General features: G+C 39.6%; 1 long non-coding RNA gene across 1 annotated transcript; it reads left to right on the top strand.

Moving 5' to 3' along the window:
- The first annotated feature begins 1,391 nt into the window (after positions 1-1,391).
- On the top strand, positions 1,392-5,707 carry LOC115893254. The gene is made up of 3 exons (XR_004053230.1): positions 1,392-1,776; positions 1,847-2,059; positions 3,321-5,707. It is a non-coding gene; the product is annotated as an uncharacterized LOC115893254 (long non-coding RNA).
- Positions 5,708-26,710: the final 21,003 nt, after the last annotated feature.

The following is a 26,710-nucleotide window of genomic DNA, read 5'->3' on the forward strand; positions in this document are numbered from 1 at the left end:
TGGATAATACCTACTTTAAAGGGCTATTATAAGCATTAAAATAAGATTGTGCATGTAAACTGATGGGGAAGAAGAGGCTGCCACAAAGTAGGCATTCAGTGTAAATGGTGGTAGTTTCTCCAGTATTATTAGGCTATTTGGTTTGACTTAAAAATTGCCTTCAAAGAGTTTTTTCATGGTTTTTATAAGTATTATAATATCAGAGCTTCCATTCATGAAAATATGACATTTTTGTGTTAGTTTATTTTCTAGCTCTGATCGGAGGCTTTATCTTAAATGGGAGAGATTGTTTTCTTCTTCATGTAACTTTAACAGGCAACAATGCTAAAATTAATTTTAATACTGCTCTATACTATATGTATGTTATACTATATTTGTATATACTATACACAAAAATGTATAAGATGTAAAGCTTGTATTTTCAAATGTTACTGCAGTATCCAGAACAATTGCGACAGTTGCTCTTGGAAGCTTCTGTGCTTTTCCACATGCTGTTTCCTATCTCTGGAATGGAATGTTCTCTTATTCTGGCTGGCAAACTCCTGATCATAATGTAAACAGTAAGCTCAAACATCACTTTCCCTTTCCTTACCACACCGTCCTGTTTCTTCTAAACCTTATAAATGCCTTTATTATAGTACATATTGAATCATAATGTAATTATTATTATCTCTGTCTCCTTTGATTCGGGGACTGCCTTGAAGTCAACGTCTAGTTTTATTTCATCTTTCTGTCTGTTTATTCAAATTTCCTACCCTGTGTAACTCTCAGAATCTGACTTTGAGGTTGGAAAGGCCAGTGGCTAGACAGATGCCACAGACCTCCATTGGTACAGATGCCCTTAGCTTCATGTTGGGAACAAGTGGTTCTATTTCATTTTGTTCCTATGGAGAAGCATCAGAGATACAGGCAGCTGGGGATTTCTACACCTGTAATAGCAGCAACTCAATGATAACACAAAGACATGTTTCTTTCTTTCTTTTTTTTTTTTTTTTTTGTTTTTTTTGACAGAAGGCGAAGGGGAAGCAAGGTACTTCTTACATGGCAGAGGGAGAGGGAGAAGGAGCAGGAACGGGGGAGACAGGGAAGGAGAGGAAACTGCCCCAAAAACATGGTTTCAAAGATTTCTCCCATTGAGACAAATCACTTGTCTGGGATGTCAGGGGGAGAAGATGCAGAATCTGAGCCCCTTGTATAAATAGACAAAAGGTGAAAGCATTGGCAATAGATCAAAAAGGCATTCCACATAGCAGAAAAAATAATTTTTAATTATTTTTAAATGTAATGAAAATGTAAGTGAAAAGCCAAGAGCAAAGAAGAGAGGCCATCAGAGAAATTTCAAAGTGACTACTCAGGTCATTGTCCTGAAATAAATGATCATTTTATTCTGGTGACTCATCCCTAGCTAGAGTCAGTACTTCATAGAAAAGACAAGAGCTGTGAGCCACTTAACTGTAATCTTACCCCTTTACAGAAATGCCTCCCATAGTCAAGCTGGTCTGATGATCTCATGTCATCATGCACAAAGATTAGCAAGCCTTGAAATTTTATCCTGTCAGTGTAACTCCTCATCTAGTCTCAAGATTGCACTGGCAATTCTTTGGCAGCTGATCATACAGGGAGGACCAATAAGGCTCACAGAACACCCTTGGAGAATGAATGCCTCTGCTGCTGGAGGTCACAGCACCCAGAAAGTGACTAGAGGGAGCAGCTGATGCCTGCTCTAGTGAGTTCTGCTGTTCCTGTCACATCCTTGCAGAGGTCCAAGGGTTGCTGGTAAGTGAAGGAATATCATGCCTCTGGTTTGAAGGATAGATCACTCAACTCTCAACTATTCTCTCTTCAGCTGTGAACCATACAACCTTTTTGAAAAGCAAAGTCTGAACATTTGCATTCTATACAGAATATTACAGTTGGAAAATAGGTGTGGTGTCTAGAGAAAAGCTTCTAAATGCTGCAAGCCACCCTATGTGAAGCCTATTCTAGAAATCTGCTTTGCTTCAATTATTAACTTCATGGTACCTTTGAAAGTAGAAGTTCCTGAAAGTGTGTACAGAAGGTGAGTCCTCAGAATGAGTTTCACTGCCTGTCTGTGGGAGAGGAAGTGACCTTGAGAGCAGCTGTAGCCCTAGGGGGAACACCCAGGTAGAGGTGCTCACAACATGCTCTGACACCTGGTGTGGCTGCATTCCTAGCTTAAATGATCACATCTGCTCTTGGTTTTTTCACTGTTTACAAAATCTGATTTATTTAAAGGGAAGGGATGGAGAAGGTAGTCAATGCTCCTATGAGCACCCAAAGCATCCCTCCACAAGAACAAAGAGAATTTTTTCTCATTACTTGCTCCCAATATTACACAAAGTGCATCTCTACCAATGGAACTCTGCAGTGTCGGTCTAGCCATCAGGCTTTCCCACCTCTAAGCACCACCTCTAAGCATATTTTCTGTGGGGATAATTTATTAGAGGGGAATTTGTTCCCTTGCTTTTTACTCTTCAAATTAGTAATAGAACCCCTCATGTCATTCTAAGTGACTTAAGTTTTAAAGGGAATCAGAAAAGGAGAGAATATGCTATTGTGGCACTTCTAAAATGCAGAGTGTCCTCAAAAATGGTTATAGTGGGCAATGGATTCCATATAAATTATATACTAGCGTATCTCCATTTCCTCTTTTAATTGTTTAAATTGGTTATTTTTAAAGCTTGATATGCTAAGAGTTAGTTTTCATTTTAAAAGAATGCTCGAATAGGAAAGTTAAAAGAAATACAAATTGCCAGCTTTAAATCTATTCATCCTGGCAGCAGGCATGTATTGTATCTGTCCAGAGTCCAAAACATCAGCCTCTCCACTTGCCTTCCCCATTTCACATAAACTATAAAAGTTGGAAATAATATATTATGTTATATCCTAACATCAGTTCAATGAATACAGTTTTTAAAATACCTACTATGTGCTAAATACTGAGGACAGAATGATAAAATACAAAACAAAGCTAACTAAAAACAGTTTAACTAGTCTTGTCTACAATTACCTGCCCTACCTGTAACTTCATTTAAGGGGAGATACTGCTAATGGGAGTTCCTTCTGTGAGTGCACACTCTGATCCCAATATATGACTTCTCCCTGGCTACAACTGATTAAATGAGGGAAGAAAACTGATCCAAGGGGAGTTAGTCCAATGGCTTGTAAATGGTGGATTCTTACCAGACTTTTCTCACTAAGTTAGAATCAAGAGGCTGAGGGTTGTGGTGGCTACTTAAGCAGAAAGTTTCATGGAGTATGGACTGTGCACCATTGTGAAGTTTCCTGTATTTCCACAGGCTATGGGGACAGAGCATCAGAGAGTGCTGATCAGGAAAAAAGACTGGGGCAGATGCACACAGAGAAGCAAAGAAGCACGAGAGGATGAGAATTAAGAAACAGACTCTTTTCATTTTAATTAATTTGACTAGATTATATTTCTTGCAATCAAAAGGGCCCTGTGCAGAGAAGGTCCTTGTCTTTGTTCATTTTCTGTTGCTATAGCTGAATGCCTGAGACTAGGTAATTTATAAAGAAAAGAAATTTATTGCTTACCATTTTAGATGCTGGGAAGTACAAGATCAAGAGTTCTCATCTAGTGAGGGCCTTCTTGCTAGTGGGGTCTCTGTAGAGTCCTGAGGTAACACAGAGGATCACATGGTGTGGGGGTGGGATTCACCAGAGAGAGCCAAACTGACTTTTATAACAGACTTACTTTTGTGGTAACTAACCCACTCCCTCGATCACCCATCAGTCCATTAATCTAGAAGTAGATTCATTCACTCATGAGGACAGAGCTCTTGTGAACCAATCACCTCCCAGAAGTCCCACCTCTCAACACTGCTGCACTGGGGACCAAATTTCCAACATATGAACTTTTGGGGGACACATTCAAGCCACAACAGTCCTCATAAATATTTGTTGAATCAATGAATACACAGGACATAGTGTCCTAAATGCTTGGCATGTACATGAACCAGATTTGGTCCTTGATGTCACAGAGCTTATAATATAGTAGAGGAAACAGACTTTACACATTGGATCTTGATTGTAAAACTAGGGTCACTACTCATCATCTGATGAAGGAGGCAGACAGTAAAACAAATAATGACTATTCAACATGGTAATGTCAAAACTGAACAGAGGCTCAAGTGAAAGTTTCAATGATAGTAACCATGGTCAATGGATAGGTGAATGCATTGGAAAATTAGTATGATATCATTAGCAAAAAAAGAAATTGCACTTAAGTTCATCTGACCGAATTCATTCCTTCCTTCCTTCCTTCCTTCCTTCCTTCCTTCCTTCCTTCCTTCCTTCCTTCCTTCCTTCCTTCCTTCCTTCCTCTATCTTTCTTTGGTTTTAAGATCTGGCTATAGTATTGTGCTAGTGCACATATTTTAATTTGGTGCAAGGCATGCATAACAGAGTAACTGAAAAGCAATAAAGGTTAGAACATGTATTTATTTCAATGACTAAGGAGTAATAAATCATTTTGTCAGGTTGCACTCTAACATTCAGATTCCATTTTTTTTTATGGCTAACCAAGCATTTGTAATTCTGAACTCCACAGAATGGGGAAAAACTGTATTAACTTATAATAGATCATTGAACTTGTTAAATGTACCTTTCCTAATTCATACTTTTTCCCTTTAGCTAAGAAAAATGCTTTTCTGAATATATAATTTTTACAGGTCATTGGAAAGGAGTACTGCACAACAGGATTATTATAATGTGCTAAAAGATGGCACTTGTATCTCATTGCCATGTAGAGAGCTCATGTGAAAACTCTTTGATCTTTGCTGGCTTTTTAGCTGAAAGGATTTGGAAATCATTTTGGCACTGGCAAAAACAGAACTGTGGTGACTGTTTATAGTTGGTTGATTTTTAGCAATGGGTAAGAAAGTCTTTGTTGAATCAAATTTATTAATACGTAATGGGCAACATGTTGCCTTAAAGGCAAAAGCATATTTTTCTCATATCAAAAAGCTCCCTAAATTTTTGCCAACATCCAAAGATATTTTAAGATGGTGTTCATTTTCTTTTTCAGTCTGTCCTATGCTGAGAAAAAAAAAATTACAACTCTCTGAACTTCAGCAGTTTTTTTGAGTAAAAGGAGTTTTTCATGATGTGATTGATATCATAACTACTCAGCTGGACGTAAGCTTTCAAGGGCTAAGTCCATTTGCCGATTTGTTTGCATTTCCTACTTCAACTAAAAGAATTCAAAGACATGGAGTGTCTATTGTGGAAAATGCATGAATAATGCAAAAGTCATTCTCAAGTGACCTATCAGAAAGGCCTATCGGAAATGCAGTTACTGCTTTCTAATAAAATCATGAAAAACTTTTTTAAAAAGTATAACCATCTTGAATTTGTTGAGGCAATTATAAGGGAGTATATAAGGGCAAGTTTCTCCTAAAAACTGTTTTGTTTGTTTTGTTTTTTTAAATAATTACCATCAACAGCAATCTGTTTTCTCATTGTAGTAGTATAGGTGTTAACATAAAAGCTCAAACAGCTTGGGAGAACAAAAAGGATGTAGCAAACCTAACTGATGACTTTGCTAGCTTCAAATCATGATGGCCATTCATAGAAATATTTAATATTTGAAGTAATGGAATATTGACTTATGTTTTCATGGTTTAAGAGTTTATATTTCAAATTTTTTTCACATAGTGTGTTTATAACTATAAAAAACGTGTTAGTTATATAAGTTAATAAAGTCACGAACTGATGGCCATTTTTTGGTCTTATTTATATAGTATAGGCTGTCTTGTGAATTAACACCCTTCCCATGTGTTTGAATTCTCCACTATGTAAGACTTGGTGGTGTTAGCATGATCTGAGGGTGGGGTTTTCAGTCCTCTGACATCAAAAGGTGAAGCAGGGGACACAAAAACCCTCACTGTGTCCTGCCTAGACTGGCCAGAACCACTCCATGGTCAGTGGACTCCCTTAACAGGAAGGAATGCTGGTCAGTTGTCAAAGAGCAAAAAGGGAGGGGTGGTCGTGAGGTTGGTTGTAATCAGAGGTGCAACAGGTCTTTTCAAAGGGCTGGTTTCTGTTTAACTCTTAGGAAAGAACACCTAATGGCAGTTAGTGAGGAGGGGATATAATGAGATGTGCCCAACCTCCCAACCCATCATGGCCAGGAACTCAGTTTTTAAGGTTTCCCTTAAGTCCCCTTGGCCAGGAGAGGGTCTATTCAGTCAGATGGGGGGCTTAGGATTTTATTTTTATTTCCAAGTTATAATGTTGGACCATCAGAGCATGAATACAGGTTGAGTCTTTCATCTATAAATACTTAGCAATCACCTTCTTCTCAGTAACTGTCTCTGAAGGTTGCTGACAAGCCAATGTTCTTGATGTCTGCCCACTTACCCCTCAAGATGAGGAGTGAAGAAATTAGATTGCATTGCCAGAAATTTCCTAGAAAAAAAGGTTTTGAGGATGCATGACCTGTAAGGGTGCTGAGGACCCCTTTCCACCCAACATGGACTAACTTCAGGGTTGCTCTTTCGCGCCCATTGTCTCGTTCGATGTACACAGAAGCACAGAGCACAGCCGCAGCCCTCACAGCATCACCTGCCTAGGTTCTGAATCCTGAATGATCTCTCCTAGAGGCTCTCCTACAGCTGAGATTCCCCTTTGCAGGTCCAGTGGAGAAAAGTACTTTCTTTGCCAAGGAAGTGTAACTTCCTTGTTCCCAAGGCTCCAAGTGTTGTGGGCACATATGAGGATACATTAACATTCATGCCCAATGTATAATCACTGTTTTCCCCACATGTGTACTCAGACCTCCAAGCTTCTGAAAAATATTTCCTCTCATCCCTCAAAGAATTTTAGTACATTTGCCTGGATACAGAAACACAAATCATGCTGGCTTTGCTACTCAATCAAAAAACTGTAGCTTGAGTGGGGTGGCAAGGGTTGTCCCCCAGCAGGTTTATTTGGACCCCAAAATGATGTAGTTTAATAAGGCAGCTCTTTTGAGTTTGAACTCAGAGCCCCTTTGGCTTCCAGGGCACCTTCGGGCCACCACGATAACAGAGGCTGAACCAGTTAAAGAACCAGCTACCACAGCTTTGCAGAAACCACTGTTTCTCCTTAACTGCGGGGCTCAGCAGTTGAACTCCTTAGAATAAAACTTTCTGTCGGCGACCCTATCATTTCCTTTTGTATTTTGGCCTTCACTGAATTCCTACCCCATCCATTCCAACAGACTTGGTTATACGTGTCTGAACACCAAATGTGACAGAATTTGTGGCTTTGGATCAGGAGGCTATTTGACCCTTATCTAAACCAGTGGCTGAGAATGGACTCCAGGGAAGGGCTTTTCTTAGGGGTACCCAAGAAGCTCATTTTGAACCTCAGCTCGAGTTGGGCACCCTGTTCTATTCTGAGAACTACAAATCGAACTCAAAATGGAGCACAGAAAATTCTCATTTCTAGTTGACTTATTTGCATTTTGGTGTCCTGTGCCCTAAATATCTTCTCAAGGAAACCTTGACTTTAAAAGTGATTTTTCACTTAAACAAATAAAACAACATACAAGAAAAGGCAGTAAATCCAAGCATCCATCAACAAATGAATCAATAAACAAATGAGATATATAGGTACAGTGGCATATTATTCAGCCTTAAAAAGGAAAGAAATTTTGACACATGAGACAACATGGATAAACCTTGAAGACATTATACTGAGTGAAATAAACCAGCCACAAAAGAATGGATATTGTACAATTCCTCTTATATTAGGTACCTAAAGTAGTGAAATTGATAGAAAGTAGAATAGTGGTTGCCAGGGGCTGGCAAGGAGAGGGAAATGAAGAGAAGGTGTATGATGGGAACAGAGTTTCAGCTGGGGAAGATGAAAAATTTCTGAAAGTGGATGATGGTGGTGGTTGCACAGCAATATGAATGTACTTAATGCCACAGAACTGTATGTTTAAAAATGGCTAAAATGGTAAATTTTACATAATATGTATTGAACCTATTTCCAGATCGAAACACAGAGATCTACTACATTCCTTTTGGTTGTGTCAAAGTAAACCATTATCTTGAAATAGCCTAAATGTGTTATGTGTCCTATTGAACAGTCTGATTACATTCTTAAAATACGGTAGTGAACATCTAAATATATATATCTGGGCGCTTAGATAAATATATATGCTTGAAAAAGTCTCAGAAATATGGTCTTTAGGTGAAAGAGTGCATGTTTTAATAATATGACATTGTCAAATAGCAGTTGTACTAGTTGACACTCCCATCTGCAATGTATGATCCCTGTGTCCTCACAGTCCAGCAATGGATACTATCCAATTTTTTAAGCTCTGTCAATTGGATGGATGAAAAATATTCTCTAAGGTTGAACACCTTTTTTGTGTGTTTATTGTCTTGTAAGAAGTCACATATTAACAAAAATGTACACATATTAATGAAATTGTTTTTGTCTATCATATATTTGGCAAATGTTTTCTAAACTTATCATTTGTCTTTTTTTAGCCATACAGAACTTTTAAATAGTTAGGTAGATGAACGGTATCCAGTTTTTCAAGATTAAAATTCCCTATGTTGGCCGGGTGTGGTGGTTCACGCCTGTAATCCCAGCACTTTGGGAGGCCGAGGCAGGCAGATCACGAGGTCAGGAGATCGAGACCATCCTGGCTATCATAGTGAAACCCCATCTCTACTAAAAATACAAAAAATTAGCCATGCATGGTGGCGGGTGCCTGTAGTCCCAGCTACTCGGGAGGCTGAGGCAGGAGAATGGCGTGAACCCATGAGGCGGAGCTTGCAGTGAGCTGAGATCCGGCCACTGCACTCCAGCCTATGCGACAGAGCGAGACTCCATCTCAAAACAAAACAAAACAAAAAATTCTCCATGTCAATTCTACTTTTATGGTTTTACTCTTTTTTTTTTTTTTTTTTTTTTTTTTCCTGAGAAAGGTTCTTTCTCTGTCCCCAGACTGGAGTGCATGTCATGGTCTTGGCTCACTGCAGCCTTGACTTCTTGGGCTCAAGTGATCCTCCCCACTCAACCTCCCAAGTAGGTGTTACTATAGGCATGCACCACCAACAATTAATTTTTATTTTTTAATTTTTTATTTGTAGAGATGGGTTCTCACCATGTTGCCTCATCTGGTCTTGTGCTCCTGGGTGCAAGTGATCTGCCCACCTGGGCCTCCCAAAGTGCTGGGATTACAGACATGAGCCACTGCACCTGGCGTACGTCTTATATTTATATACATGTGTGCTTTTTCCTGGGGAAATAGTTTCTATTGTTTATCGGACTGTCAAATGGAAGGGAAAAGATTAAGAATAATTGCATTGCATGACGTGTAAAATATTTGTTGAATGAATGCTTGCAGGAGATTGTATTTCCTCTTCAAAGATTTCTTTCAATCTCTACATACCATCTCTTCTTGAAAGATTTTTCCATTAGTAACTTCCAATTAACAAAGATTAGAATCTGTTGTTTTATTGTCAGATGTGTAATTATTTTAAAAATTGTTTCTTAGAGCCTCCTGTTCCTTTTTTTTTTTTTTTTTTTTTTTTTGGAATCTTTCAAGTTTGAGAGACGAAAGTACTCCTCAAGGCTGGAGAAGCTACTTGGTTGGGTTGTGGCCTACTGTGGTGACATTGATTTCCCCAAACATTAAGTCCTTGCTGAGCCTCAGCCAAAATCAACAGCCGTCATGTCTTCAATTACCTTGGGGCTGAGGCTGCCACAGGGAAACGGGTCACAATCAGCCTTGCTTGGCTCCTTAAGCAGCAGCACTATCTGTGACTAAGCAAGTGACTGGTGCGGTGCGGGAGGAGGGATGCAATGGTGGAGCTGTGAAAACTTGCAAGTGTCATAACCAAACTTTTAATCAATCTAGAAGGAAGCTTCTTTTTTTTCCTCCCTAAGAATTTGAAGTGCTCACTGGTGTCTTTGGGGTTGGGGAATTAACATAACTTCCTTCTCTCACAGTCTTGTCTTCCAGTCTCCCGGTGGGGTTTCTCTTTGAAATAAGAGTTGTGTGTGGAAAGGATTCAGAAACAAGGCTTGGAAGCCAAGAAGAAAGGCAACCGGCCTCCCTCTCCGAAGAGTAACCAAATACAGCTGTAACTTTAGACGGAGGTGCTTGGGAAAAGGATTTTTATTTTATTTTTTTAAATTAAGTGTACATTGCTGAGAAAAGAATCTAAAATGTAGCTTAGGAAATTTAGCTTTGATGCTATAGTTCAATATATTATGCAAAATTTAATAAGGTAGCTGATTTTTTTTCCTTAGGAAAAGAAAGCTCACAATTAACAATTGAAAACAAAACAAAACCTGAAGGATACAATACCAACTTAGAAATACAAACCAGAGACTCCCAACCATCCAGAAGATACAATATAGCTACAAGCAAAGAGAAAAGAAAAAAACTTTAAAAGCAAATTTTTTCAGGTCCAAGCATATTTTTGAAAACCTGTTTCCATTTCCTTCTATATTAGCTAAAGTCAGTTGGAGCAATTATTAAAGGAAGTTAAAATTCTCTAGTGTTTTGTCTACCTGTGGGAACTACAACCAGACCTCAGTGGAAACAGGAAATGTACAATAAATCCCCCCTTTATGACTGTAAGTGAATATATTTTATGGTGTTTGCAATAGCCTCTTGTGGGAGAAACAAGTAAATTAAATTTTGTTACGTATTTCTAAATAGCCTCTGCTGAATAATAACCTGTTTTGTATATTTAGCACCTCTTCGTAAAAACAGCTTGTGTCTGCACTGTAGGTAGCAGTTAATCAAATGTGATATTGAAATGAAGAGAAAAGAGGCATTTGACACTGAGCATGTGAAAGGTTATATGCAATGGGGTTTCCCATTGAGCAAATTAGACAACAAAGATTTATCGTATTTTATTAGTTTGAAGAGAAAAAAAATAGATGGCTCAAAAACTAGATCTTTCAGGAATATGTTTCATTAGCTTAACTTCTTTTTTTTAAAGGAATCTCTAATTTCTGAGGCTGGAGATTAGGGAGAGATACCCAATGCTCTGAATGATGTGTTTCTTTCAGCTAATTTACGAGAAAATTGAGTTATTCTTTAATTGTTGTTACCAGAAAGCTAACTTTTAGATCAGAAAGCAAAGAAGAAACAATCTATTTTTCCGTGCCACAAACCAGATTCAAGAAAATTTAAAAATATGAATCTTCCCCTGTGAGAACTCTGCACTGAACCTTTTAGCATGTGTGTGTGTCTATTCCATGTGCTCTTTTCTAAAGAGACTCTACTGTAGCTTAAATAAGAACGGAAAGATACCAGTAATTGTTCATTTCTGTATTTTTTGTGCACAACATCTAGGCCTTCTGTCATGTTTTAGGTTGAATACCAATCTTCTAAAGCCAAAAAAGAAAATTTCCGTATTTATTTCTTTAAAGCATTTTGCTTAAGAGCCAGCATTCTACAGAGAGGATATTATACAAGAAATATTTGACTCTAAGGTGATATTCCCTGGTGGGGGTGACCACATTTCCTTCTTTGTTATTAAACTGGGGAGGGAGTCCCAGATGGATAAAACAAGAAGGAGTTGGATGCCAGAATAAATTTTCCTGTTCCTCGTGCTACCCCGCTATTAGTACTTTGGCTAATAAATTGGATCCCATTTTGTTTGCTATATAAATGTTCAGTGTGGAATTACTTTCCTCTTTACTTTGAAAATCTGAATATAGTTCCCAAATGAATTTAGAGTGCATTCAAGCAACCATTAAATGGCTTATCATGTTTCAGATGATGGGTAACCTAGTGACCTAGAATTTGTGTGAAAATTCAGCTACACCTCAAGAAGCCCTAGATCAAAGCTGCTGGTGCAGTTGCCTCTGAGTAATTTTGAGGCTGTGGCCTGGAATGGTGGCTGTGATGCACTTCCCATATCACCTGGCGATATGGCTCAGGAAAGACAGCTCCTTCCTGCAATAAAGCCCAAAGCGCAAAAGTTGACATTTGTAGAATCTGACCTTGAAAAGTATGAGTACATAAAAATGTATGTAATGATTTGCTTGTTTCTTTTCAAGTAAGTATGGTATAGTCTAGTAATTGGTTTGTGTTATTTTTTCCTAGTGCTATTCACTTAAATGATTTTTTATGTTATAAAATAGTTCTTCGAAATATTTTTTGAAGAAAACTTACATGTTTATTGAAGAAAATCCATGTTTTTTCAGAAAAAAATAGAGATAAGCAAAAAAAGTAAAAATCACCCCAAATCTCATACCTTAGAAAGTATTAACATTTTAGCATCATATTTATATCTATATGTAAAAGTATGCGATATGGAATACTATGCATTAAACTGTTGAAATCTATATGTGTATCTATATATGGATATACATGCATACATATATATATTCTAGAGCTATATGTATTTCTGTGGCTATATCTGCACCTATATCTACAACTACATCTACATCTATCTTTATGTATACATCTAGCTCTCTAATTTTCCTTCCTCTCTCAGTATTTATATCTATATATACATTTACATGCCATCATGCCATACCCACTGTTTGATAACTTTTAAAAACTTGACATATCATGAATATTTTTCCATGCCATTTTCTTCTTCTATTGTACAGTGTACTAAATCATTCTTAAAGATTTAATGTATAGTATTCCACATAGCATAATTTTGCCAATAGCCTATTATTTATTAGAATAAATTTGGAGAAGTAGAATTATGAGTCAAAAGGGTTCGGCTGTTCAGTTACACTTTGTCTTCCAGACAGTCTGTTCCTGTTTCTCCTTCCACCCATAGGATTTGACAGGGCCTGCTTTCTTGCCTCACACCAAACATTACTTAACTTTTTCCAGGCAGCTTTTTTAATCTGACCGGCTCAAAGTCCCACACAGACATCCACTTAACAATGTTTTCTATATTAGGCAGGAGAGTGAAAAGGGTTGTTATGCTTGGTGTATTGTAAAATACAAAATATTTGGCTAAAGTAAGAAACTAAGATTGGGTCAAGCAAAGACCAAGAATTGATTCCTGGTCAGCTGACTTTCCAGTTATGTTTATTTTAGCTATATTGCCAAAACTTCCTTTAATTATATAATAAGGTAACTGTCATTTTAGTTAACAGTGGCCTGATTAATTTTGTCACACTGTTCAGAAATTTCTTCAGTTCAAGGTTTCAAACAAATTCTAATCTACTAGAGTTCAGTGCTGCCCGGGCAATTTCCTGTCACCAGGAGAAAATAAGTTTCAAAAGAGACCTGTAAAAAGAAACTGAAATAAATTCCTTGATATCAAAATCTCCTTTAAAATGGAATTGGTAAGTAAAACATAAATTAATTTGTAAAATATGGATTAAATTTTCTGATAATACTCATTGACTTCAAGGAATTGTACTGGTTGCAAAATGCATTCTGGTAAACACAAAACATTGGGAAAAATAGCCTAAAGTTTCTGCTGAGTCTACAATATTCCAGAATTTACTCATCCCCAATTTTTGCTACATTATCACATAATAATGTTGCTTAATAAAATTACGTATTTGATATTTGACCCCAGTTCCTGACACAGAGCTCCTAAGTCACTTGGAAGTTCCTGGGTGATGGGGAGCATCTTTTATTCTAATGAGGCAAGACTTGGTGGGCTCCTCCTACATGTTCACCAGAAACACCAAGCCAAGTTTAGAAGCTGGGAACTTTCAGCCCCGAGCCTCTGGGGAAGGAAGAGGGGCTCTAGATTGAGTTAATAACCATGCCTACATAAGGAAGCCTTCATAAAAGTCCCAAGGCCGGGTGCGGTGGCTCACGCCTGTAATCCCAGCACTTTGGGAGGCTGAGGTGGGCGGATCACTTGAGGTCAGGAGTTAGACACCAGCCTGGCCAATGTGGTGAAACCCCATCTCTACTAAAAATACCAAAAATTAGCCGGACGTAGTGGTGGGCACCTGTAATCCCAGCTACTCAGGAGGCTGAGGCAGGAGAATCACTTGAACCCAGGAGGCGGAGGTTGCAGTGAGCTGAGATTGCACCACTGCACTCCAGCCCTGGTGACAGAGTGAGACTCCATCTCAAAGAAATAAATAAATCAATAAAAAATCCCCAAAGTATGGGGTTTGGAGAGTTTTCAACTCCACATCCATGAGCCAGGAGGGCAGGGTACCCCAACTTCACAGGACAGAAGCTTTTAAAGTATAAGGTTTGGAGATTTTCCAACTCACATCCATGAGCCAGGAGGGTGGTGTACCCCAACTTCATGGGACGGAAGTTCCTGAGCCTGTATCCCTTCCAAATCTCTTCCTATGTATACTACTTCTCCACCTGGCTGCCCATCTGTATTCTTTATCATATCCTTTATTATGTAATAAGGCAGTAAATGTGTTCCCCTGAGTTCTGTGAGCACACTGAATAGATTCAGTTCCCAACAAGAAAAGTCTCAAAAAAAAAAAAAAAAAAAAAAAAAAAAAAAGGGCAGGCAATCTTTGTAAGATAGTATGGAAGGTTTAATTCACTCACTCCAACATGGAAGGGTGGAAGATGTGATGATGGTCAGATGGAGAGACCGCTGTCTGCCCCAGCTGAGCTGAGCCCACTGGCAGAGGGCCATTCTGGGAATGCCTTATGAAGGTTCAGTTCCCAGCAACCCAAATGCTGGAGACTTGCTGTTGGAGCAGGTAGTCTGGAAGGTGTGCCAGTGTACGCCTGTGTCTGCCTGTGCGAGTGTGCGTGAGTGTTTGTCTGTCTGCATAGGACGTGCACCTACACAGCAGCAGGAGGCCTTAGGTGTGCTGCAGAGGCAGGGCAGGTGGGGATTGAAGAGGAGGTGATGCTTTCCTTTTTTGTGTCTAGCTGAGCCTTTCCTTTTAGCTTTGGATGCGCTTGGCATTTTAAATAATCTTGTAGGTATCTTACTCGCCTTGGGATCAAAATAGTTTAGGACATTTTATATGAAAGACGACATTTAGGCTGGGCGTGGTGGCTCACACCAGTAATCCCAGCACTTTGGGAGGCTGAAGTAGGTGAATCACCTGAAGTCAGGAGTTCGAGACCAGCCTGGCCAACATGGTGAAACCCTGTCTATATGAAAAATACAAAATTAGCCGGGTATGGTGAGGATACTTCTAATCCCAGCTACTTAGGAGGTTGAGGCAGGAGAATCACTTGAATCCAGGAGGTGGAGGCTGCAGTGAGCTGAGATCACACCACTGTACTCCAGCCTGGGTGACAGAGTGAGATTCCATCTCAAAAAAAAAAAGAAAACATTTATATAATCCTTAGCACTCAAAAACCAACCTCCACCATCTGCAAAACCCGTGACTTCGACTACTCTCCTATTGTGACACCTATTCTGATTTTCTTGATGTTGTCTGACTACTAAAATATCCTTGTATTTTACCTTCCTTGAAAGAAAAAACAAAATGACAGGTATTTCTAAATGTAATAAGCTGTAACCTAATAGTATTTGTTGAAGACCAGCATTTCTACCATGTAGTAAGGACAGCTCCACCCCTGCTGCCTAAATCCTACATTGGCAGAGCTCATCAGTTCAGTTACTTATACTAGAGCTAAGAAAGACTGATTCATTTAGAACTGGTTAGAAAAAAAGTAGATTGAGGGGGCAAATTATTAGGTGGTGTTAGTAAGATAGTAGTAGAGTAATAAACAGTACGGAGGAGGAAAGTCAAGGAGAGAAGGTGGAAGGAAGGGAAGAAAGGAAGGAAGGAAGGAGAAAAGAAGATGGGGAAAAAGGAAGGGAGAGAGGTGTGCTATGTGGGAGACTCTAGGCCCTACTAAGGATTTATTCAATATTCACCGTTGAAGGAATAGGGCCTGAAAATAGGGGGTGAATCACATATCCAGTAACTTTCTTTTTTTGAGACAGAGTCTCTGTCGCCAGGCTGGAGTGCAGTGGCACCATCTCGGCTCACTGCAACCTCCACCTCTCGGGTTCAAGCAATTCCCCTGCCTCAGCCTCCCAAGTAGATGGGACTACAGACGTCCACCACCACGCCCGGCTAATTTTTTGTATTTTAGTAGACACGGGGTTTCACCATGTTGGCCAGGATGGCCTCGATCTCTTGACCTCGTGATCTGCCCACCTCAGCCTCCCAAAGTGCTGGGATTACAGGCGTGAGCCACTGTGCCCGGCCATATCCAGTAAGTTTCTAATTATGGCATTGATTCATTGCATTCCAAGTACCACAGCATGATTCTCATGTGTGTTCTGTTCATTGCTATAAACTCAAGGCCTAGAACAGAGTAAATACTTTGTAAATGTTTGTTGAACAAACAAATGTATTACTTTCACAAAGACGGGTCACATTATCTCTGTTTTCCATGTTTTAAACAGATGCGGAACTCTCTTCATCCATCATGGTAACATGTGACTGAAGTCCCACAGCAAGGGTAGAGCTGACCTGGCTTTTCAGGAATCTTGTACCGGGAAGGGTAGCTGAAAGCACCCAGAGCACAACTCACAGGTCTGCCTACCCTTTGCAATTCAGGAGAAGCAAAGAGTGGATAGTCTTGGAGTGAGAATTTTCAACATAGCTGTGCAAATTCCTCCACACACTCTTTGTAGAAACCAGGATGATGGTCTCCTTAGTTATGAAGCATACTGTTGGTCAGGCTGTCTCATCCAAAGGCAGAAATGGCCTCATTGACAGTCACCAGAACTATTACTGTGTGAAAAAGATCTGTAGCTAGTTCCCTAGATTTCCAGTGGAGGATGGGCAACTACTAATTACCCATTTCCTTTGATGAGAAAATATAAGTAATGAGCTCATATAAGAATGGGGCAGATGAGGGAAATATTGGGTTGTATCTGGCTGGAGCAGAGGCCCTATACATTGGATGCCGTGAAACCTGGCATGCTTGGACAGGCAGCATACACCCATGTGACAAAGAGATGCAGTACATTTTTTAGGATGGGAAGAGATCCTTGCCAGGACAAATAATAATAATGATAGCTAACACTTACCGGGCTTTACTATGTGCCAGGCACTGTTGTAAGCGTGTACATGTATTAACACATTTAATCTTCACAACAACCTCATGGGGTCTAGTAGCGTTATCACTGTCATTTTATAGGGAAAAGAACTGAGACTGAGAAAGGGTAAGACACTTGCTCGAGTCACACACAGAGCTGGTAGCCTTCTCTAATGATGGGGAAGGGAAATGGAACCAATTTATTGAGTACCAGCATCAGAAAAAAAAAATGGAGGTCTAAAATCCTAGCAGGCGTCTGCTTCCATTCCAAAAGAACTCAGAAGCTTACTCCTGGGAGTGTGACTTTGAGCAGTTTGCCAACTTTATGATCTCCTGTGTTGTCTATCCTCATCATTCTTCTCAATTTCCCTGTAAAAATGCTCTTTACCACATTTTAAGTGAAAAGAACTTGGGTGCTTATTTCTGGGGATAGTGAAGAGAATAGAACTTGGGACCAAGAAATAGGTCAGGGATGGTGGCTGCATCCCTAGGGTCCCACAGGGCACAGGTTTGGGTGTACATGGAGGTCTTGCAGATAAGTAGATAATTCCAGGAAGTGCAGACTATTTCAACTGTGGAACAGACCCGAGTCATTACTGAAGGAGGGTGTGGAACATTCTTTTCTGAAGATGTTCAGATTTTGGAAGCTCCTCGGCTACGTTTCCTAGATTTGTGTTTTTACGTTATCACTAAGAAGAAGGTGTGATTTCCTGTCTTGTGACCACAGCACCTCCAGGTCTCTGCGCACCCCTGCGGCCACTCCCAACCTGGGTAGTTTGGCCTAACAGAAGCAGCTGCTTCCCCTAAACTTGCTTCTGAAGTGTTACTAAGTCTGGGTTTAATGAAAGATAATTTAATTTCTTCTATGATTTTTATGAATAAACATTAGTTGTGCAAAGCTGTTGTCCGAAACTGACAGAAAATAATTATAAAGATCAAAACCCTGCATTTTCTCCTGAAAATTATGGGTGAATTAGAGTGAGATAATTATCAGATAAGTCTGGTATATATAGTTAACTTGATGTAACTGTATGTCTTGGTCTGCCCAGGGCTATAAAAACGTAATGATCTTTCATTATATTTTTACTAGTCTTATGATGGTTTGAACACAGTGTTGCTTCAAAGCAAGATAAAATAATATGTAAGATTACAACCAGTTTGATATTCTATTTCCATTATATTATAATTAATTATATAATTATAATAACATAATTATGTAATATTATAATGTTAATTATATATTGCTGTGTATCTCCAGTCTAAGTCCATTCAACCTGAGTTCTGCAAGCCAATATTTATGAGCCACCTTCGCCACAGCTCACTTTTCTAGGAATCTATGTAATAAATTCACTTGACAAAAATGTAACAATGAAATGTGTATGAGAACCTATATAAAAGAGAAGTATAAAAATATATATCATAAAATTTGTCCTTCAGAAATTTTACTATTACTATAAGAAGACAATAAAGGCAATAATAAAAATCCATTTTAATGAACACACATGAAAAGTTGAAGGAGTAAACATAAATGAAATTAATGGAAATTTTATAGACTATTATGTGATAAAATGCTAAATAAGTCAAACAGACAATAAGTTCATAAAGAAATTCAGGAATTGAGTTGACTTATCCTTAAAATTTTATTATTAGAATTACTTGTTTGACATTGTTAAGGCTAGAACTTACCTAAGGTTTGTACCGTTTTCATCTTACCATTTATCTTATTTTACCCTCAAAACAGCCTTTTGATGTAGAATGAGAAAGGACTATTATGTCTCTTTTACAGATGAGGACACCGAGGGTCAGAGAAGTTCAATGATTTAACCAAGGTCAAGATGTTATATATTTGGTGGAGTTTTGAGTAACTTCTAATGTTGCTGTCCCTTTATGTTACAGTGAGTGAAGACTGTATTATGACCTAATTAATGAATGACTCAGCCATTCATTCATTAATTCCTGCAACATATATTTTTTGAATGCCTATAGGGTCCCTGGCTCTTTCATAGACACAAGAACAAAATGGATATATCACTGTCTTCATTTGAATTTACATTCTAGGGGAAGAAAGTAGACAATAAAATAAATACACGAATTATATAGAAGGTGATGAGAGTTATGGAGAAAAATAAATCAGTGGAAGAGAAGGGATAAAGAGGGCCATGGGGACTGGGCATTTACCTTTTCAAATAGGGTAGTCAGGGTTGGTTCCATTGAGAAGTTAACATTTAAGTGAAAACATTAAAGAGGTATAGGGATGAGTCACATGGATATCTGGAGAAAGAGCACTGCAGACCAAGGGACCAGCAAGGGAAAAAAATTAATGACTCAGGAGCATTCTCCTTCCCAATGTGTTCAAAACACAGCCAGAAACATATGTGCTAAGGTGGAATGAATGAGGGGACAGATAGTGGGGGGGAAGTCAGAACAGAGGGAAGAGGTAGATCATGTAGAGTCTTGTGGGCCACTGTAGACTTTGATGTTTGCTTTAAGTGAAAGTAAAGGACATTGAAGGAGTCACATTGATCTAATTCATGTTTTTAAAGTATCAATCTATAAATTACAGAGTAGTCTGTAAGGAGCTGAAAATGGAAGCAGGGAGACTAGTTAGAAGACTACTGCAATAGGCCGGGCGCGGTGGCTCAAGCCTGTAATCCTAGCACTTTGGGAGGCCGAGACGGGCGGATCGCGAGGTCAGGAGATCGAGACCATCCTGGCTAACACGGTGAAACCCCGTCTCTACTAAGAAAAACTACAAAAAAAAACTAGCCGGGCGAGGTGGTGGCACCTGTAGTCCCAGCTACCTGGGAGGCTGAGGCAGGAGAATGGCGTGAACCCGGGAGGCGGAGCTTGCAGTGAGCTGAGATCCAGCCACTGCACTCCAGCCTGGGTGACAGAGCGAGACTCCGTCTAAAAAAAAAAAAAAAAGAAGACTACTGCAATAATCTAGACTTGAACCACTGGGCTAACATGGAGTAATGAGAGATGGAGAGATGGCCAGATGGCCAGAATTTTACATATTTTGAAGGTAGAGTTAAAAGGAAGAATGACTCCAAGGATTTCAGCCTGAACAACTGAAAGGAAGGAGCTACCGTAACTGAGATTGGAAAGATTGTTAGTGGGCCAGTTTTAAATTTTTTAATTATTTTGTTTTGGGGTGGAAGTGGTGGTGAAAGATCAGGAGCACAATTTAGGGCATGTAAAATTTAAGATGTTTGTTAGGTATCCAAGTGGAAATGTGGAGTAGAAATCAGGGGCAAAATCTGGGCAAGAGACATAAATCTGGATGTTAACATTTTTTAGATAGAATATAAAGCTCTGAGATTGGATGAAATCACCAAGGGAGTGAGTATAGAGAAAAGAAGTGTATCAAAGACTGAACTCTGAGGCCTTCCAACATTAAGCAATTATGGAGATGAGGATCTTGAGGGTCATCTCCTAGGGTATCCAAATGGCCTGCCATCACCACCACCACCATCATCATCACCTGCTTGACCACATGACTGCTATGTGATGTTGATTATGTGAACTGGATTTGTTGTAATTGTGTTTTACAGAGAAAATTTATACTTGACCTCCTTCATATCTATGAGAGTGGTGAATTTTCTGGGTGGAGAAATTACTTAGCTGACTCTTCCGCATAACAAGGAGGCCACCACTTGTTCTACAACTATCACATATTGTTTCAGAAAGTCTTTGCTCTGAATTAACATGCCTCAAATACAAAAGATACAGAAGGCAGTTCCAGAGGAAAAGAATATATTCTCATTTCGATTACAGATATGAATAATCTACGAAAACAACACACTACAAAGAATAGTGGGACATAAAGAGTTAGGGTATGGCCCTCAACCTTGAAGCACCAGAAGTTAATATATGCATTTACATTAAGGGTTAATATGATTAAGTGACATAGCTGTGACAAGTGAGTTACTGCAGGCTGCCGGGGTTGGGGAAGAGTTCATGGAGATCATGCTTATTTATCAGCTTGGCCGGAGCAGAGAATGTGTGTTGTTAAAAGAAAATCTTTAGACAAATTAAATTTAGCAGAGTTTTTTTGAGCAATGATTCATGAATTGGACAACATTCAGAACCAGGACTGAACCATGAGGCCCTTCAACATTAAGAAATCCTGGGCCAGGAGCAGTGGCTCATGCCTGTAATCCCCGCACTTTGGGAGGCCGAGGCAGGCAGATCACCTGAGATGGGGAGTTCGAGACCAGGCTGACCAACATGGAGAAACCCCGTCTCTACTAAGAATACAAAATTAGCTGGGCGTGGTGGTACATGCCTGTAATCCCAGCTACTTGGGAAACTGAGACAGGAGAATTGCTTGAACCCGGGAGGCGGAGGTTGCGGTGAGCCGAGATCATTTCATTGCACTCCAACCTGGGCAACAAGAGCAAAACTCCATCCCACCCCCCCAAAAAAGTAGAAATCATGGAGATGAGGATTTCCAGGAGGTTCAGAGAGCTCTATCCAGCAATGTAGAACAACATGACAGGCAATATTTATAGCTAGAAAAAGGAAATAATGTACAGAAACAGCTTGATTGGTTACAGGTTGGCATTTGCCTTATTTGGGCATGGACTGATTAGTTGGCAGCCTGTAATTGGCTGAAGTTTGGCTACTATGATTTGCTAAGATTCAGCTACTTGCTACTCAAGTGTTGGCCTGCATTTTGTTTGTATGCTGTTAGGTTGCAGTTTGCTACAGAGAAATAAAGTAAGGAGGCAGAAACAAAAGTAAGGAGGTGGCCTTGGCCAAATTTAGTTTAATTTAGCAGTATTGAGAAACAGCTGTGTGTTGGCTTGGAGAGAAGAATAGAATGGGTTCTATGGAAGGGGCATACAGTCCAAGAGCAGAAGGACCCTTGGTGTGGTGGTGGTTGGGGAGCATGGACTAAACAGGGGGAGAATGTTAGGGATCTGAGGATCCTGAGTCAACTCCTTACAGGGCTTTGATTAAAACTTCAAAGGATAAGTCTCAGTCCCACTTCTTATGCCTCTTTGAAGAAGCATGAGTTTGGGGAAGGCTAGACACCAAGACTCTGGGTACCTCCTAATGCTGCAGATTGGTTCTAAGCAGCCCCTCTGACCTTCTGGGTCCTCTCTGAAGCGCTATGAAGGGCACAGAGGCTGACTTCCAAGGGCTGCTTTATTTCTTCCCTTTACCTTGGATTTAACCTCACTAGGAAAATGTGTTGTGAAATTAAAATATATTTTTTTTATCTCAAAATATTCTGAAAGAACAAAAGTTACTAAACTTAAAAAAAAAAGACACATGTTCTATTTTTTCATTCACTCACTAATTCTCATTCACATTACAATCTACACTTACTGAACATCCATGGTATTTAAGGTACCATACTGAAGAAACAAGACAGATGGAGCTCAGTCTCTCCTTTCTCTGGAGGTCCCTGACTTGTGCTCACATCATGTTATGTTATGGTTGGAACACTTCCTGGTATTACAGGATTCCTTCAGTGCCACTTCACCAGCCAGAAATCTCTGCAGCTGCTGTGACATCTGCTCAGGGCCTCACTCAGCCCCTGAGGCTCACTCCACCCACTTGGCCCATAGGGTGTGCTCAGCTTGTGCCCCTGCCCAGATCCCACATCCAAACAGGGACTCAACCCTCAGCTGGACCAGGGGTGCCATGTGTGGCTTTCATATTGGGTGCCAGAGTCTAGATGAGGGGAATGTGGTGGCACCTGAAAACTCAGAGATGCCAGCAACTGCAGAGCCCCAGTGGGTGTCACACCTCTCGCTCAGGACTCCCAAGAAATGTGGTTTTCGTAGTTTGGCAAGCCAGCCAGAAGGGAATGGCACCCAACTGCTTCGCTTCTTTATGCCTCAGCTAGGCAAACGGGGATTTGTTACAGCTCTCTCTGATGCCCACAGCTTGGCAGATGGGGGTGTGTTACAGCTCTTCTGTTCCTACCACCTGCTGCTTGGTGAACGGGGATGTGTGGTGCCCAGTGGTTTTTCCACTCCCTAGCTTGGGGAACAGGAATGCCTGTTACAGCTCTTTTTGTACCTACCATTTGGTGGTTCCAGGTTCTTGTCCCACAAACAAGAGGAATGAGGTATGTGGACACCAGAGAGTGAGCAAGGCAGAGAAGAATTTTATTGAGCAACAGAAAAGCTCTTGACATGAGTGGGCACCTCAAGTGGGTAGCCCTCTGTGTGAGAGGAAACCTGAAAGCAGGCTGAGTCTAGGGTTTTTATGGGTTCAGAACGGGGGAGTGCGTGCTGATTGGTCCATGGGCAGGCCTGGAAAAAGACCATTCCATTGGCTGAAAGGCATGGAGGAAGTTCTCACTCTGGTGGTGGATGCCACCCGAAAGTGGCAGCTCAGTTTTCAGGCTTCAGGCTATCTTTAACTTGAATGTTGGATTTCACTGGGAACCTGTCCTTGCCTACCTAAGAATTTGTCTGTCTCCTGTCTCCTTCCTATCACTAATAGGAAAATAAAAATCATTAGGATATGTGTCCCATCACATTCATTTTTCATAACCTCAAAGAATGGGTTCAGTTTTATACAGCTACTCTCTGCTCCTGTGTGCCTGAAAGGAGAAAGTAATGACCAAACAGTTTGTTAAATAAGCCAAATTGTTATTTATTTATTTATTTCGAGACAGAGTCTTACTGTGTCACCCAGGCTGGAGTGCAGTGGTGCGATCTTGGCTCACTGCAACCTCTGCCCCCCGGGTTCAAGTGATTCTCCTGCCTCAGCTTCCCAAGTAGCTGGGATTATAGGCACCTGCCAGTGTGCCAGGCTAATTTTTGTATTTTTAGTAGAGACAGGGTTTCACCATCTTGGCCAACCTGGTCTTGAACTCCTGACCTTGTGATCCACCACCTCGGCCTCCCAAAGTGCTGGGATTACAGGCATGAGCCACTGTGCCCGGCCCAAATTGTTCTTTTTATTGCAGTCAGTTACAGGGCTGAAATTGTCCATGTGCTCATCCTGAAGGATAATGATCTACAGAAAATCCTAGTGTTAAAGTTATTTAATTTTATTCCAATAACAAGTGATGTGTTCCATGAGCAGGAAAGGAGCATAAGGCATTTGGTGGAATAGGTCGTTTTAAGACTCTTCTAGTCAAAGCATCTGATTTCATTATTAGCAGTGTTAGATTTTCTTCCAAAAGCCTTTTTGTGGGAATATTGAAGTTGAACTTCACAACATATCTGAAGTGTCATAATTGCTCTCACAATAAAAAGATAAGCCCTATGACTATTTTCATAAATTTTAACATTCACTTCATGTCTTTGCCACCCAACAAAACTAAAAGGAAATGAATGAGCTCCAGAACTTCTGGTATAATTAATCTAAGTTTTTGTTTGTTTGCTTTCTGAATCTTCAGGGAGATAACCCCTACATTATCCCTTTAGGACTAGGCAAATTCAGCAATACTGACTTTGGCGAAAAGCTTATTTTTTCAGAGGTTGTAAATTCTGGAACATTTTCAAAACGTTACACTAAATAAGCTTTAATTGGTAGCAATCAGCTTTTACTTAAGTTTAGCCATTTGATATTTTATGTCTATGTGGAAAAAAAACTGCATAACATGCATCCATCAAAGAGCACTCATTCCATACACAAAAATATGCCATGTTAAATAAAATGGCAGTGTAGGAGAATTTTCAAGTCAACGTAATATTTAATAGGTTTTGGGGAAATACTTAATGTAAATAATTTATTACAGAATCTTAAATTTAGGTTGGTAAATTAATCATACTGCAATGGGAAGTCTAAGTCTAAAGCTTTTCTTATTAATTTACTTTAAATCAATCAAATAGGTATAAAATTTGTTGCTGGATATTCAGAGTTTGAAGAGTTTTTTTCTTTTTTTTTTTTTTTTTTTTTTGAGACGGAGTCTGGCTCTGTCGCCCAGGCTGGAGTGCGGTGGCCGGATCTCAGCTCACTGCAAGCTCCGCCTCCCAGGTTTACTCCATTTTCCTGCCTCCGCCTCCCAAGTAGCTGGGACTACAGGCGCCCGCCTCGTCGCCCGGCTAGTTTTTTGTATTCTTTAGTAAAGACGGGGTTTCACCGTATTAGCCAGGGTGGTCTCGATCTCCTGACCTTGTGATCCGCCCGTCTCGGCCTCCCAAAGTGCTGGGATTACAGGCTTGAGCCACCGCGCCCGGCCTTGAAGAGTTTTATAAATTAAACATTAGAAATCTTTTTCTTTAGAATAGAATGTCTGTCCAAAGAGTTGCTTTTGCTCATTTAATTCAATTTTAAATCTCCTGTCTTCTCTTCCTATCAAGCTGTGCTTCATAAATAAAGGCTACAGGCAGCAGATCTTAGCTATGGTTGATTGCATCATTCACAAGTATAGACTGACTTGCCTTTCCTAGAGGCCATAGTAATGAGACATGGAATCTAATCCTAACCTTATGACGATTAATTTGTCAAATCAGGACCATCTAATCAGAGTTAGAAAGAAGGAAGAAGGTAGTGTTGATAAATAGCTGATGAAACTGGCTGGGAAGGCTCTTTCCTTCTCCTTGTTTCTGCTGCAAACTAATTCCCACTCCCGGACAGTTTCTCTATGTCTCCATGACCTACTTTTTTTCTCCTTCCTCTTTCTACCCTAAATTATCACCAATGAAAAAATTAATATATACTTCTGATCAAATAGTGATTTAAGCTACAAAAATATCATTGAGAGTTGGTTTATCATTGAAAATAAATTTTTAAAATCCTAACACCCTGTGCAAACAACCGGGTAGGTCAAAATTCAGTTATATTCAGCTTAGCTTTTTGTTAACTAGTCAAATTTCTTTATTAGTATATAGATTCAATCATAGAAATGGGTAAATTGTTTCTTTTAAGAACTTAAAATGTAGATACAGTACTGATCTAAAAATAAGTAGAGACCATAGAAAGAACTGAGTATATAGATCTGTGTATATGTATGTATGTATAGTGAGATAAAAAGAAGAAAGAGGAGAGAGAGAGAGAAACCTTGGGTTTGGTGAGCAAATGGGGTTCGAAGGTCACAAGGGTGGAGGGCTTTTGCAACCTCTGGAACATTTGCAAATGTAAATCATTTCCAGACCATGCCCACTCTCAAGAACAAAGATTCATTTTGAAGTTTTTAGTTTCAATTTTTCTCTGCTCTTCTGGTATGTTCTCCTTTATTCGCTTAAGTTATGTGCTCTATTGTTTTTGTAGTGGCTACTTGAGACACATTTTGAAGGACGTATTTCACCTCACACAGTCTAATGTCAATAATTAGACAAGCAGATAATCCTTTTAAACAATGAAGGATTTTAGAATGCCTTAATGCTAATCACCACTCCCTTTGGGATTACATGGTTATCGTTATCTAGTAAATACATATTTATGTGTGGACATGCTCTTAAAAAAAAAAGAAATTGGGAGAAATCAGTTAATGATTACCCAGATATAAATCTTCATAAACATAGTATAATACTAATTAATAATGGAAGTATCTAGACATTTTTACCCCAAAACATAATGATTTTGTAACCATTCCATATCACCAGGGAACATATTTATGACTTAAGTCTTGGTTCACAGGCTCATGTGAATGTTCTTGGAATTCATTACTTTTATCAGTGGGGAGTTGCAAATAAAACAAGCAGGAGAGTCTTGGTGACAGTATTACAAACCTGGAAGGACACATGTTGAATTACAAGCAGATTCACTGAAACGCTCAGCCGTTTTCATGGACCTTGCCTCAGGATCTCA

Source organism: Rhinopithecus roxellana, chromosome 14 (genome assembly GCF_007565055.1).
Source record: "Rhinopithecus roxellana isolate Shanxi Qingling chromosome 14, ASM756505v1, whole genome shotgun sequence".
In the NCBI taxonomy this organism is placed as follows: Eukaryota; Metazoa; Chordata; class Mammalia; order Primates; family Cercopithecidae; genus Rhinopithecus; species Rhinopithecus roxellana.